Here is a 15,574-nt window from a genome sequence, read left to right as displayed (position 1 = left end):
TGCTGCATAAATAGATGTGGATATTGTTTTGAAATTGCTACTATGGAAGGTTGTGGCCCCCGAGCTAACTCTGATTAAAGGAACCCAGACGCAAACAGCACAATACTCTGAAATGTGTATTTTTTTTTTTTGGAGGTACTGGGAATTGAACTCAGGACCTTGTACTTGCTAGGCAGGCACTCTACAACTTGAGCTCTACAACTAAACAAACTTTAGTTTGTTTTTCAGATAGGAGCTCTTGCTTTTGCCTCACCTTGAACTTTAATCCTCATTCCTCCTAACTCCCCCTCTTGAGTAGCTGGGATTGCAGATGTGTACCCCTGTGCCCAACCTCTTGATATCTTTATGATAGTGTCTTTGTTTTGACAAAATGGAAGGAAAAGATATCAATTATGTTATTGTTCTTCCCAACAAATATCCAATGATGCTTCAGCTCTCTTTGTGTAGCAGAAAAATACCCAATCCAGTGAGTGAACCTGTCTGTGCCTCAGTTTTCTCACCTCTATACTAGGATTGCTAGAACCTACCTTAGGCAGTGGTCACCAAGGGACAAAAGGGATAATATTTGCTAAATGCTACAAATACATTGCAAACCAGGGCGTGATACATTCACTCATCCTCAAGTCTGAGCACTCCATACTTGAGGAATGCCCTAACACATGATCCCTATGTACTGAAGCCCTTTTTCTGGACCTTTATAGACCGAGATCCAGAGCTGTTTCTGTAGATGACAGCACAGGTGGTTAGAGCCATGGGCTCCGCAGCACAGGTCTGGAGATCTGTCCAGTGCGGGGCGATTGGTTGGTTATATTTCCAGCCAGTTCCCGCACGCGGGGTGGACAGGTTCTGCGCTTGGGGTAGAGCCAGCCCTATGCAGGCTCTGGCATCTGGTACGCGGTGCCATCAGTGGCCATTAGGTGGCACAAGCTATCCGTCGCGGCGTCTCAGAAGGGGCGATCTGTTTCTAGTCCAGCCGGGGCTTCACGGCAACGCTTAATCACGTGGCAAGGAATAGGCAGTGACTCCTGGTGTTCTGTAAACACGCCTGCTAAGGAGCAGCTGTCACGGGGAGGAGGACGGAGGGAGCGCTCCGCGAGAGGTCTCCTGAGGACAAGCTATATAAGGAAAACGCTGCGGGTTTTTAAATTCAAGAGCCAGTTAACCTTTGTGACTCACTGAAAGAAACATTTAGAAGCCGGAAGGACAATGATACTACATTTTGTGGATTGTGATCTGCTTCATTCCCTCAAAGGTCAAATCCTGGTGTCAAGATCACCTTGCCTTGCACTCCCCGTGCAGGGCCAGGCACCAGCACGGATGGACAGATGGATGGGTACCTTCTGGACTGACGTCTGCTTATTTTCTTACTCTTTTGTCCTGGCAGGTTGCCTGAGTTTGTCCTTTCTCTGGAGGAAAGTTTATTTGAATGTCATTCTACCATTAATAAATTTGGCACCACATGGATATGAAACTGAAGAAGAGACACATCTAGCAAAGCAGAAAGCAGATCTATTCAGCAACAGGGCAACGAAGATTTTAATATATTCAGAAACTTTATAATAGAGAAATTTAATCGTGGTGCAATACACATAACATAAAATTTACCATCTTAAACCATTTTTTTTTTTGAGTCAGGGTCTCACTGTGTAGCCCAGGCTGGCCTTGAATTCTCAATCCTCTTGCTTCAGCCTCAAGAGTGCTGAGCCACCATGCCTGGTCATCGTAGCCATTTTAAGGGTACAATCCAGCAGTGTTGAGCACATTCACCTTGTTGTTCCACCAAACTCTGGAATTCTTTCTACTTTGAAAAACTGAAAACTATATCCATCACACAACTCTCCATTCCTCCTTCCCACTGGCTGATAGTGACCACCATTCTACTCCCTGTCTCCATGAATCTGCCTTCAACAGGTGCCCCATATAAACGGAATTCTACAGCATTTGTCTTTTTGTTGCTGGTTTAGTTCACCTAACAGAATGTCCCTAAGGGTCATTCATGTTGTAGCATGTGTTAGGATCTCCCTCTTTTTTTCAGCTGAATAATATTCCACTGTATGTGTGGTAATTAATTTTCTCTGTCAACTTGACTGGGATAAGGGATAACTAGATAGCAGGTGAAATATTATTTTGGGTGTGGTTTTGTGGTGTTTCTGGATGACACGAGCATTTGAATCAGTAACTGAATAAAGAGGATCCCCCTTTGCTAATGTGGATACGTTTCATTCCATCTATTTTGGGCCCCAATAGGATATAACAGGTTGAAGAAGGGCACATTCTCTCTCTTTCTTCTTAAGCTGGGGCATCCATTTTCTCCCGAGCTTGGAAATTGGAGCTCCTTGTTCTTAGCTCTTGGACTTTAGGACCCCCTCCTAGCCCCTCACCCCGCCAGGTTCACAGGACATTAGTTCATTGAGGAGGGTCACATTACTGGGTCATTTGAGCTTTCTGGAGGTCCCCAGATCATTGCTTTGGAGAGCACATGGCCTGGGCACGACAGTACATTCCTGTAATCCCAGCCCTTGGGGGAGGCTGGAGTGGGAGGATCATGAGTTTGAGGCTAGCCTGGGCCACATAGCAATACCCTGTCTCAAAATTCAAACAAACAAAAAGAGGACACAGTATCTTTTTAATGGTGCCTTTCTTAATCCTGGTCGGTTAGTTGTGAGTCAAGCTGAGCTTTAGGGCAGATGATTTAAAAACGCCACCTAATTATATCTGCAGGTGTGGAATGCAAGGAAGACTCAGAGATGTAAAAATCCCCTCTCAATGCCACAAAAGAGAGGGTATGGGCTAAATACAGATCGGGCTCTGCCACTAAAGAGCTACACCCTCTGCATAGTCTGCTCCCTAGTTTAAGTCTTTCCCTTTATCACAGCTCTTACCCTGTAAAGCCAGGATCAGGACATAGAGGGGCCAAGTAACACAGAGAACAACGGTGAAGGTTGTGGGAGGAAGGAGAAGCCCAGAGTAGGGCCAGGTCCTTCTAGAAGGATCCCTGGGAAATGCAAAATTTGTCTATTTTTTGCTGAGTCTGGGCATTAGCTACCCTCTTCTGTTTTCTGGTAAGTTCAGTGGAGTTCGGTTGCAAAGGTCCAGCACCTTCCTGTGGCTTCCAAAATTGGGAGTGTGGGCTTTGCTCAGCCAAGACTGAGGGCCGTGGCTGGGGTGCTGGGCAGCCCTTTCATGCCTAGTGGCTGCAACCTTTAATTTGGGGGCCGCTGTGGTATTGTTGGTATTTTGCAGGGTTTTGGCTTCAAGAGAGCCTGCAATGATTTCTTTGTTATTTTGTAGAAATTGGTGCCAACGGTTAGCGTGTAATGTGGCAGTCGTGCTGCTTCTCCTGTTTGCCCAACGCCTCTCCAGTGAGCCAGGCGGTGGGAAGGGTGCGCGGTCAGTTTGCTGACCTGCAAACACCAACTGTGGGCGCCTCAAACTCTTTCTCAAGAATTTTCCCAGGATCTGGGCATGTGTGACATTTACAAAAATAACAAATCATCCTTCATTTGTTCTCTAAATAAGAAGCTTCTTGGTTTGTTTTCTAGTGAGGAAGAAAGAGAATTTTGGTTATCTAGCATTTGGTCCGTTATATAGTTGTCCTTCAGTCTCTGGGGGAAAACAGTTCCAGGACTGTTATAGAAAATGGCAGTGGTTCACACCTGTAATCCCAGCTACTGGAGAGGTGGAGGCATTTCCTTCCTTCCTTCCTTCCTTCCTTCCTTCCTTCCTTCCTTCCTTTAGCACAATACACACACACACACACACACACACACACACACATGTATGGTTCTAGGGTTTTGAACTCAAAGCTTTGCACTTGCTAGGCGAAGTACTCTACAGCTTGAGCCATGCCTTCAGCCCTTTTTGTCTGGTTATTTTGGAGGTAGGGTCTTGCTTTTTTGTGCAGACTTTCATGGATTGTGGTCCTCCTATTTTATGTTTCCCACCATAGCTGAGATGATAAGCATGTACCACCACTCCCAGCTTTTTTCTGGTGAGATGAGGTCTCCCAAACTTTTTTGGCTGGGCTGATCTAGAACTATGATCCTCCCAATCTCAGGCTTCTGCATAGCTAGGATGACAGGTACCTGCCACCATGTCCAGCTATTAGTTGAGGTTGGGGTCTTGAGAATATTTTTTTTTTGCCCAGACTGGTCTTGAACCTCCATCTTCTTGGTCTCAGACTCCTAAGTAGCTAGGATTATAGGCTTGAATCCCTGTGCCTGGCTTCCTTAGCATAGTACTTTTTGTCTATGTCACTGTGCATTAGTGGTGGGTCCCTTTTGGTTGCTCAGTGGGACTGCATGCAGGACTGGACCACAGTTTGGTTTTCCATTCATCAACGGTGGGTATTTGAGCTGTTTCCAGTTTTTGACAATTGTGGGGCTGGAAGCGTGGCTGAAGAGGTAGAGTATCTGCCTCATGAGTGTGAAGCCATGAGTTCAAACCCCAGTACCACCAAAAAAAAATGTAAATGGATCCAATTTTTGGCAATTATGAATGGAACTGCCATAAACACTCATGATCTTTGTGTGGGTTTCTGTTTTCATTTCTCTTGGATAAAATACCCAGGGGTGGATTGCTGGACCATAAGGTAAATAAACATGCTTACATTTCATAAGCTCCTATGAAATTGTCTTCTTAGGTGCCATTTGTACCCAAAATTGATACTTTTAGCACAGGCTGTATAACTGGCCTTCCTGAGATCCGTGGCTATCTGTCTGTGTAATGGTTTTAGAGAAATTCTATTGGATCCTTCCTACATGTAATTAAGTTTCTTGGCTTTGGGGCAAAAGATGATAATATGATTATGGATGAGATGGAGTTTTGAACTGCAGGTCTCTATGATACAAAGGTTTTCATTGTCTTCCTCCTGAGGGAAACACATCCATCCTGCTGCAATGCACATATGAGTCAGGTCTCCTCAGTGTCCTTTGAGTCCTCATGTGTCAGTTCCAAGCTCAGCCTGTGTTGAGACAATGCCTGAAGGTGAGAGGATAAAATATCTGTGGCAGTCGTATCGGGTGGGAAGTAATTAATCATGCAGACATTTACAGCATGTTGAACGGCCTCATTTCCTGACCTTTATCCCACATGCACTAGGGGCAGCAGGGTCAAGTTTAAATCCAAGATGACAAGTGCCTGGGACTAAGGCAGTTTTCTGCTGAACGAACGCTCAAGTAGAGGTCAATGATTCTGCGTCTCACACCTGGTGTAAACTGACTCTCAATATTAAAAAAAAAATTGATGGGGGCAAGACACCTGTTGATTTGGCCTTCAAACCTCCTTGAAGGGTCTTAGAATCAACACACTCTTTGGATGTGTTGGGGCACCCTGGTTTTTGGCAGCCCCTGGGTCACTGTGGTTTACCTTGGAAGTCTACTGTTCACAGCAGCTCGGTACTGTTTGAAGTGAAAAATGGTGTTTTCTTCTGGAATTCTTCAGTCTCCTCCTCAGAGCATCAGGTTGTCAGCTTGAGCTTGCACACAGAATGACAGGCATGTACTCTTGCCCGCAAGCTCCATTTTACCCCTGGATCATGTGATTTGTGGGATTAGACGGTGTCATTTATTCATCACTAGGACCAGGGTCAAGTTCAGGTGAGATTTGCTCTATCCAAAGCCTTGTGGGGCAGGGGGGGCTCTATCTCTTCATTCAGAGAAGTGACTAGACACTAGAAAATGCCGCATCACAAACTTGCGGACCATAGCTTGCCCTTTGGAAATATCTGGAGATCCTGTTTTATTGTTGAAAGACCTTCTGAGGCCCCAGCCATCTGCAAGTGGGCAGAGGGAAACCATATCTAGCACACAGGCCCTCTAGGCACCTCCAGGTGCTAGGTCTCCTTTAGAGACAGACAGCTTCTTCTATCACCTTTCCTGGTCTCCTATCACCTTTCCTAACCATCAGGGGACAAGGTCTCTGCCATCCTTGCTGTATACTCTGGTGTGCTTAGCCTCTCTTGAAATCCAGATTTTCAAGTCTCTCTAAAGACAGCAGTGCAACATTACCTAATTTGTTCTTAATCCCGTAGTCCTAGGATAATCCCGGGGAGCGAAGCAGCTCTGTACACTCCTGGGTTGCTCAATAAAGAACATGTTGGGAAACAGTAGTATTTTTCTGTTTCAAAATAAGTAGGTTTGGAAGGAGCTGGGAAACTGCAGGGTTTAGTTACAAAATGACTGTAATTGTGGGAAAAGCTTTTTCTTTCAATTTTGAAGCACACTGAACAGGATATGCCATTTAGAAATAATTTACAGTTGGAGCAAGGCCCTTTCATCTGTGGGGCACGTCTCCTGATGGGAAAGGTGTTCATGGGTCTGTGCAGTGGGGCCCCAGGTGAGCCTCATATTTTTCTCTTCCAATTTCAATGTGGCCACACAGAGCGGAAAGTCATGTTGTCAGAGCACAAAGCCCATGTTTTCCCTCTCATGAGGAGCAGCAGGAGGTGCTGGTTATGCAGACTGACAGAAGAGAGTGCTCCAGGCTGGCAAGCTTGCTAGAAGCAGGCAAGAGGTCTCCCAGGAGCTTGGTCACTTAGGTTACCATGATGGGTGGCCCTTCTTTCTCCCCATACAACTCCCCTCAGCATTATCAATATGTCTGCTGAAGACCCACTCTGTGTTGGGTACTATGCCAAACACGAAGGAAGCCAGGACATAGGCGCCGTCCCTTCCCCTGTTACAAGACACCATGGAATATGTGTCCTGCTCATGGCAAAGGACAAGCCTGGTCTGGCCAGGGGGAAAGCTACCATGGAGGGCTACCATGGAGGTGTGATGGTGGCTTTATAGGGTGAACAGGGCTGGATAGGCCTTTAATGGCACAGTAGATGTGAATCAGAATGGGGGGGAACCCTCCTCCAAAGCCATTGAGAGTGACGCAGACATGCAGGGTGATGGGAGTATGGGAGGGTGAGGGCTGCCTGGTGGGAGGCTCGAATGGAGGGGGCTCTGCTTGCCTTCACTTTTTAAAAATTTTGTTTTTGTTTTCACTTCTAGTTGTTTGTGGTTTTTTTTTGAGACAGGGTCTCACTATGTAGGTCACATTGGCCTCTAATTCCTGATCCTCCTCCTCAGCCTCCAGAGTGCTGGGATTATAGGTATGTGTTACCCACCATTCCTGGCTTTCTTACTTATCACCACTTAACACTCCTTTTGTTAATTGTCTACCTCCTTGCTCTTATAGACATATGTAAGAGCAAAGCACTTTGTATTATTTTCTGATTATCCCCAGGACCTAGAAGAGTGCTGGCATTTGGAGCTGTTTGATAGGTATTTGTTATAAACAGAGTGAATGCATTTGCAGTGGTGTTTGGAGGCACTGACAGGGGAAGACACCAGGCACCATGGTGTAATTTAGACATGGCATGATGAAGGTGTAGATTAGCAGGGGCCTCAGCATGTAAAGGCAGGATGAAGGAAGGAGATGTCTCTGGCTTGGCTATGCTTTGATGCGTCTATAAGAGCTGAACTCCACACTCATTCCACCACATGTTTTCAGATGTCCCCTGGGGTCTAGTTCACTCCTACACCAGTCCCTTGTTCCAGGATTCCAGACCCTGCCCCAGTACCTTAGCTCTTACTCTGTAGCTGTAATTCAAACTGACCTTTAGAGAAAGTGTTAAACTTTCTCTTTAAAGCTAAGAGGATAGACAGATGAAGTTTAACTGTGATGGATAAAATGTAAAGACCTAGAAAGGGATCAGGTTGTGTCTGAGTGTTTGAATTTCCTTAAATTTTGCTCTCAGTTTTTCACAGTCACTTGAAATTAGTAATTTAATATCAAGCTTAGTTTGGTTGATGTCACAATCCTGCTTTAAAGAAAATAGTTTATTCTAAGCCAAATATGAGTGACCTTGACCCAAGAATATGGATTCAAGTTCTCTTTTTCCATCATAGAAGGAGTTACATGAACTTTTATAGTCACAGAACAAAAAAGAAAATAATAAATCAATACATTTACCGCTTACACTGGTAGGAGCTTTGGGTAGGCAAGTTTCAGATGTTACAATATTCTTAGCCTTAGGGTTGGTAGAAGCTAGTGGTCTGCTAAGCTTAGTGATATATCCGAGGAGTTTATCTATTAGTCATGAGACTGTTAGGTCAGATACCAAAGTTAAGGTAATTGGCTATTAAAGGGCCTAGGATAGCCCAAGATAATTTTGGCTCTCAACCTACAACATTCCATCTCTCCACAATCTTAATGTTCTAGCCAGCCAAGGTCAAGCAGTCTGCAGGATTTAGGAGTAAATAAGTAAATATGTACGTGTGTATTTACGATCGATGCTGGGTATCGATCCAGACGACCTAATCCACCTTTTTTCTATTTCTCAGGAAGGACTATTCAAAAAAGGACGGAGAGAGAAGACGACTCTGTCAGTTCAAGTTATTCCAGCCACTTTCTCTGCTCATCCACTTCCTGTTTTCTCTTCATAAATGGTTTTTAGAAACCTTATAATTGTGATTCAGAAACAAGTGCTGACCAGCACCCTGCCAAATCTCTAATTGAACCTGGGGTACTCTGCCAGAACATGCTCTCTACTTTTGTCTGAGGGGTTCTAAACTAGGTCTGTGGGTGCTTGAGGGGTAGGGAGCACTGGAATGGGGGAATCAAGAGAAGGTAGGTTCTACTCTTGGCAAAACTGCTTGGGATACAAGGCAGAGCCAGGTTTGCCTGCTTTTCTTCACAGCCCTGGTTTTGCACAGTTGCTCTCCTTCACCACAGTTTTGCTTTCTGTGGTTTTAGTTACCTGAGGCCAATGGCAATGGCAGACTGAATACATATGCATATATATGTGTACACACACACACACACACACACACACTCACACATATAATAGGCTGAATATATAAAGGTTTCCGTGTCACACTGGAAGAAAGTTCTCTGAGTAGAACCAGTTTTCTGGGTGGGAGAAATCCTAGGATGTTTTAGTCGTGGGGTCCCCATGACCAGGACCAGCCATTTATTTTAGAGGTGTGTGTGGGGGGAGGGGTGGACAGATGCTGCAGTCCAGAAATGACCTCCTTTTGCATAGCCTCAGGTCCTAACTTGGGACAGCTTTCTGTCCCAACAAGTAATCCTTGTTTTTCTAAAATCATTAACCAAACATTAAAAAAAAAAAATCATGTGTAAGAAAAGTTGAACTGAGGGAGTTTGGAGCTATATTCTAGATCTCTGAGTTTTTCATTTCTGTGGTTCTTAAGTTAGAGACTAGGCCTGAAGCTACCTGAGTGGACTGTGGAGAAGTTACTGGTTTTTCTGAGTTGAAGGCATGGAGCTGAGCTCAGACAGGGCAGCGGTTGGGTTGGGGGTACTCAGGTTCATAGATGGACTCTGAGCCTAGAATGGGTCTCTCCTGGTCCATCCTGAACTGACAGGGATCATGCAACACGCCACTCTGTGCACAGCTTTCTCTTTCTCAGCCCTGCCACTTGTAAAGGTTGTAAAGATTTCTATTGTGGGTCTCATTTACAGCACTCTGGTTTTTTTTCTTATTAATGTTTTGGAAATTACAAAAGCAATTTGTCCCATAGAGAAAAATTGGAAAATAGAACTAACCAGAAAAAGAAAAAAAAAAAATCACTTTCAAACCCACCAATCACTGAGACCGAATGAGCATGTTGGTTAATTATCTGTCCAGTCAATTCTGCTCTCTCCATATGTCATAGTTTTAAAAATGGGATCATACAGTACATGTTTTATGATTTGCCTCTTTGCTCCCTTAATAACCTTGACATTGTTCCATGTCATCTGACAGCCTTTCCTCATGACTGTAACTATGAGGAATAAAGTAGGTAAATGATTTTATTCAAGGGCATGGTAGCAGAATTTAAAAAAAGTAATTGAATAGAACGCACCCCTCCTCCATCCAGCTCTAGTTTTTTCTGAAATCCCCAAGTGACCTCTGACCCCTAGGCTTTGTGCCTGCCTACAGAAGAGGGCAGGCTGGCCTGGGGTCCACCGCAGGACCTCAGAGTACAGCAATGACTACATGGTGCCTTCACTGTGACTGATATCCCAGGATGCTTTGTTTCTAAGCCCCCATGGAACCTCCCTCATGTGGGCTTGTTCACATTGCTGACCAGGTTCAGTGAGAGACATTGTCCTGGAAGGGATGGAGATGGAGCTGCTGTGCTGACACAGTGACATACACTCCTCCTGAGGGACGATGCATTCCTCGTCTGAACCCCAAATGGAGTTTGAGAATTTACACATAGTGTGATCAGTGCAGTGCTGCTAGTTTCTCTCTTCCTTCCCTTCCCCCACCAAAATGAGGATATTTTTGCAATATGACTCAAAGTTATAAGGAAGGTCTTTGAGCACAGGAGCACACAGGAACTCTGCTACAGTGTTTAATTTTGGCAGTATGTTTGTCTTGTGGTTACTCTACCCTCAGGCCAGACCACAGTGAGGGAGGGCCTCTCAACCTCCTGTGACCACACCAAAGTGGGGAGGGGGCTACAGGAACAAAAGAAGAGCTTTTCCCCATGCCCCCATGAGAGGAGGACCCCAGGATCCTGTGTGGAAGATGCTGGGGCAGGGGTGGGGACAAGTTCCAAACCCTTGTACCTGGGGATTACGAGTTATGGCTGGAATAGTCAGCCTAATAGGAAGCAGCATGGACTTGTGCATCCATCTGGAACCTGAGTGTGCTCAACTGTTTGCAAATGGTCACTATGGAAGGCAGAGTCTGTGGCAAGACTACTGGCAATCCAAACGCATTTCAACCCAAATGACTAGGGAATGTTTCTTTGCCTTATCTTAGCACATTCTTCTCCCCTACCAGGTTTCCTTCCTCGTCTAGCAATCCATTCAGTCTCACGAAGCCCTGCTTTAGAAATTGGATTCACTTGAATAAGGTAGATTTCTGGGTTTCAATAGTCTTTCTCTCTTGTTAGTCAGAAGAATGAAACAATTAATAATACAGTTTGAGCTGTTTGGACTTTTTGGCTTCTGTGGTTCCAGTAGATCTTTAGGGAGATCTACAAGCTCCAAGCACCAAGCTTGGATGTCAGACAGGTCCAGGTTGGCACTATGGCAGTGCCTGTGCCCCAGTATATTTGAGAAATGGGATTGGAAATGTCTGCCCCACAGAGTTGATGTGAGAAGTTTGTGGGAAACAGAGCCCTCAGCTGGCCCAGCTGAGTTCTAGTCACTGGCAGCCGTTTTAAAATAGTTGGCAGGGTGAGAGCCTGGATAGAGAAAGGAATGTTTCTAGACTTGGCTTCTACAAGGCAGATGGAGGCAGAGTGCCCCAAGCCAGCTAACCAGGAAGGCTGTGGGGTTGGGATTCTGTAGGAGCTCAGAGGCAGCCTCTTTGTTCCCAACTGGACTAGTGACCCTGTGTTGGCAGGAGTTCAGTGGTGGATGAATCCTCATGCCGCTCCTGGGAGTATAGCCAGGGGTAGACGTGCTAGGATAAAAAAGAGGGGGCTGAGGGGAATGCACGTCTCATGTAGAGAACTGGGTGTTTAAAATCAGTGGATGAGCTATTTTATGTATGGGAAGCTGGCATGATACCTTAGGTGATATATGGTGGCTTTAGAAAGCCAGCCCTGCCTCTCTTACCTCGACAAATTTTGGATTTTGTGGGCCAAAATCAATGTTCTAGCCAAACACTTCCAAGTGGATTCTGCAAAGCCTCGTGCAGTGCTCAGAGAAGGGTGAGATGCAAAGCCAAGGGCTTTCCATTCTGAAAGACCTGTGGGTGGGGGAACACCTGCCAGTTGTGAGAGCTCCGTGGGTGGGGGCCTCTTTTCTGCAGACTTGCACTCAGACTTGCCCACTCAGTGTCTCCATGGGCTACACAAGGCTGAGGTCTCCCCTGGGAACAGGGAGCTCTAACTGGGGGAGAAATACAGAACTGGAAGGCAGAATCTGCCTTTAACCCCACCGTGAAGGGAGTCAAAAGAAATCTGGCTGGGAAGGGGCCACTATCTGTAGCTCCCCTCCGCCCTATCCCAACTTGGTCTGGATCATTTCTCAACTGAAACTCAACTCCAGCCTACGGGCACATCTCACACTGTCACCTGTGGGTTGAGGGTTCTGAGTGACGCAGGAAAATATTCAGCATCTGTTGTCCAAGCAACCAGAAGCTATTGATGTGGCTCAATGCATTATGTACTATTAAAAAAACTCTTTATCAAATGATTTTTTTACGACAGATTGTTAAAGAGTACAAGTTGTGGAATGATATGTGTAGCAGATTTTTATTAGAAATGTATGTAAATAGTTCTGGAAGGTTTCACACCATATTGCTGTGTTGAGAGTAAAAGGTTGAAATTAAAGACGAACTTCAGTTTTTTTACACTGTAGGTTTTTCTTTTCTAGAAACTTCAGATATTCTTGAAAACCTGATCTATCATATCATACTTATAATACATACTTTCCTTGCTCTTAGAAAACAAAATCTAATTCTACTCTAAAAACCTCTGTTTAATTTAATCCGAAGAGCCGCATTGTCACAATTTCAGGTCCTCCCCTGAGCCTTCCAGTCCTAATAACTAAGGTACAAGTCCTGACTTCTACCATGGCTAATTGTTAATTTCTTTCATCATCATAGGCTTATTACTTATTATCAACTATTTTTTAATCAAAACATTTTTATCTGTACATTTTGAAAATTGATACCTAATCACCGAATGTACTTTTGGGGTACAGTGTGACATTTTAATACATGGATACAACATGTACTGATCAGAGCAGGGCAACAGGCATGTCCCCCACCTGAGACATTTGTCATTTCTTGTGTTAGGGGCATTTGAAAACCTCTCTTGCAACTATTTTGAAATATACAATTAATCGTCGTCATGCATGGTTTTCACTGTGCTGCAGGATATCAGGAGCTGTTCTTCCTGGCCAGCTGTACGGCACCCCTGGACTGTTAGCCAGCTTCTCTCCATCTCTGCCATCCCTTCCCTGCCCAGACTCTGGTAATGGCTCTTCCAATCCTCTTCTTCGTGAGACTGAATTATTGCTCATTCTTCACTGAGCCGCAATCGTACAAAACACTCCTTTATATTTGAGGGAAGCAGTTTTGGAAGACATTTTACACAGTTCAAGGAACTGCAGCACCTGGAATAAATAGATAAATAAATAAAAATACATAAATAAGTGAAACTCAAGGAGTGTTAGGCAGTGTCTTGGGATGCTTTCGATTTTCTTTCCTGTTTGTCTTCTGATCTTTCTCATGATAAGCTCCTTTTGTTGTCAGCCACACACTGACTTGTTCTCATGTGCTTTGATTTTTTTAGACACTCAAGCTACTAGATTGGCACAAGATGGTCCTGCACACAGATGTCTTCTTGAAGTGGTTTCATTGCTTACCTCTTCTCTGTTGATAAGCTAATCACAACCAAGCGCTTCAAACAAGATGGGTCACTTCAGAGGCAGTCAGAGCACAGGATACGTAAGAATAGCGACTCCATTCTCCCGGGATTCCTCTTTATTCTGCAACAAATGTGGCTTCTCTTGCACTGCAGGCTTTCACAAATCGCCTTCGGCCTTCTTCCTGCTTCTGAATTCTGCCTGGAGCAATCTGGTAATTAATAGGTAGGTGATGGAGCAAATGTTTGGCCACACCTGAGCAGTTCAGGAGCTTGGACCTGAGGTTATTCTCAGCCCCTTCTTCCTCAGTTGTTCCAAAAACTATCAGGTAGCCTCTGCCTTCAGTCCTACCCTGGTCTCATCTGGTTGCATCACTCTGGCCCTGACCTCCCTTGGTCTCCCTTTACCTGCTTGATATCCCTGTCTCTGGGCAGCTTGGACCACAGAGTCAACTGGGCCTCGCCCAGAAAAACTAGAATGACGGGAGCAGAGCTGAGGGTGTGCACATGCCCCAGAGTATCTCTGCAGACTTTCACATGGCTCCCACAAATAAAGACTTATCTCTCACTTGAATAGTTAAAAAAAATCTATAAAAAGAAATTAATAGAACCAGAAGCAAGAGAGAGTACCCAACAGGCCAGTGGATGGCTGCAGTCCCCTGGGTGGGGACTGCCCCTGGCATTTGGAAGGCCATGGCACCAGATCTACTGCTGGAAGTGGGCTCACACCTGCCGAGATTTGATGCTTATTGTTGGCTGTGACTGTGGCTGCTGTCCTTACCTCATTGTGGGGCCAGAGAGGGTTGTTCTCTAAGGCCTCTCTCTTCCTCCACACTCATCCAGCAAACCAGGGTCCATCACTCAGAAAGCCCAATGAAAGCATTAGCTGTGCTGCCAGTGAAACTGTGCTGATAGATACTGCTTATTTTACAGGCCTGGGCTAAGAGCTTGTACTTGAGGAAGTGACTGTCCTTTCAGTGCAAAATCTGCCCTCTGCCCTCCTTCACCCAGGACTTGGAGCTGTGAACCCTCAGCTGGAGAGCAGTGCTGGTAAAGCTTGGGTGAAGGTGGGGACGATCTAGGGTCCCCACGGTGGCTGGGCTCCAGGCCTCCAGGAGACTGCCCAGCCAGTGATGGGGTGGGGGGGGGCGTGTCAAGATCGTGGCTACTGGCTCAGCATGCCAGACATCTCCTAACGTATGCTAGCTGTCCTGCTAAACCTTCTTAACCTGCAGGCAACAACCAGTCAAGCTTACAATGGGCAAATTGCATTTGGGGCCACAGTGGGAGATAATGTGTGCCCCACCCTCCCCAGCTCCTCTCTTTCTCCTCCACCTATGTGGCTGTTGCCTCGCAGGAGTTATGTAGACTGTTGGATTCTGAGGGGCTCCATTGGCATTTCGGCAAGAAGGCTGGGAGTGCACCTTGCACAGTCCTCCTCCATCCCAGCCAGTCCTGGACATTTTGGAGTAAAGAAGTTCCTTGGTAAAATGCCACTCCAACTTGGATTTTGTTCTGTGTTGCACCTGGGCATCTGATCCTTTCCAAATTCCCTGGACAGTATGTGTGGCAGTCCATGGAGACATTTCAGGACAATGTGGTGGTGAAAAAATCCTGAGTGGGCCCGCACGGCCTCATTTTAGCTCTGCCATTTACCCAATGGGTGATCATGAAAAGGAGGGTCTTGTTTTTTTTTTTGTTTTTGTTTTTTTTTGTCAGTACTCAACAACTTGAGTTATGCCACCAGTCCCTTTTGCTTTTAGATTATTTTTGGGTAGGGATTCATGTTTTTGCCTGGGCTAACCTTGGGCCATGATCCTCCTACCCATGCTTCCTATGTAGGTGACACCATGTCAGCTTGTTTTGTTGAGATGGGGTCTTGATAGCTTTTGCTTGGACTGGCCTTGAACTTGATCCTCCCGATGATCTCTGCCTCCTGAGTAGTTGAGATTACAGGTGTAAGCCACTGTACCTAGCTAATGAGCAAGGTTTTTAACGTCTAATACTAGAAACACATTATGAGGTGGCTGAAGATGAAATGACACTGTTCTTACTGAGTTAGCTCAATGCCACAAACATAAGTAGTTCGCAGGAGTCATTTGCAGTGCCTGGTGTTTAGGGCTAGACAGGGGAGCACAATCGGCCTGTTTCTCTGAGTAAAGAGGTCTCTTAGGGGACCTCCTCCCCATTATATGCATGTGACTTACCTTTAAAACCTGGAAGTTTACTATTAGGGAATCGAGGCCACA

The 15,574-nt window shown here is 45.4% G+C and overlaps 1 long non-coding RNA gene across 2 annotated transcripts; it reads left to right on the top strand.

The window, feature by feature from the left end:
• The first annotated feature begins 3,822 nt into the window (after positions 1-3,822).
• LOC141414869 (uncharacterized) lies at positions 3,823-15,000 on the top strand. 2 transcript variants are annotated; one of them, XR_012439815.1, is made up of 4 exons: positions 3,823-10,859; positions 12,835-12,932; positions 13,254-13,551; positions 14,259-15,000. It is a non-coding gene; the product is annotated as an uncharacterized lncRNA (long non-coding RNA). The 2 variants fall into 2 exon arrangements; XR_012439814.1 differs by lacking the exon at positions 3,823-10,859 and having other exon boundaries at positions 12,272-12,932.
• The last annotated feature ends 574 nt before the right edge of the window (positions 15,001-15,574 follow it).

Source organism: Castor canadensis, chromosome 12 (genome assembly GCF_047511655.1).
Source record: "Castor canadensis chromosome 12, mCasCan1.hap1v2, whole genome shotgun sequence".
NCBI classification, from domain to species: Eukaryota; Metazoa; Chordata; class Mammalia; order Rodentia; family Castoridae; genus Castor; species Castor canadensis.
This window is presented reverse-complemented; position numbering and strand designations above follow the sequence as displayed.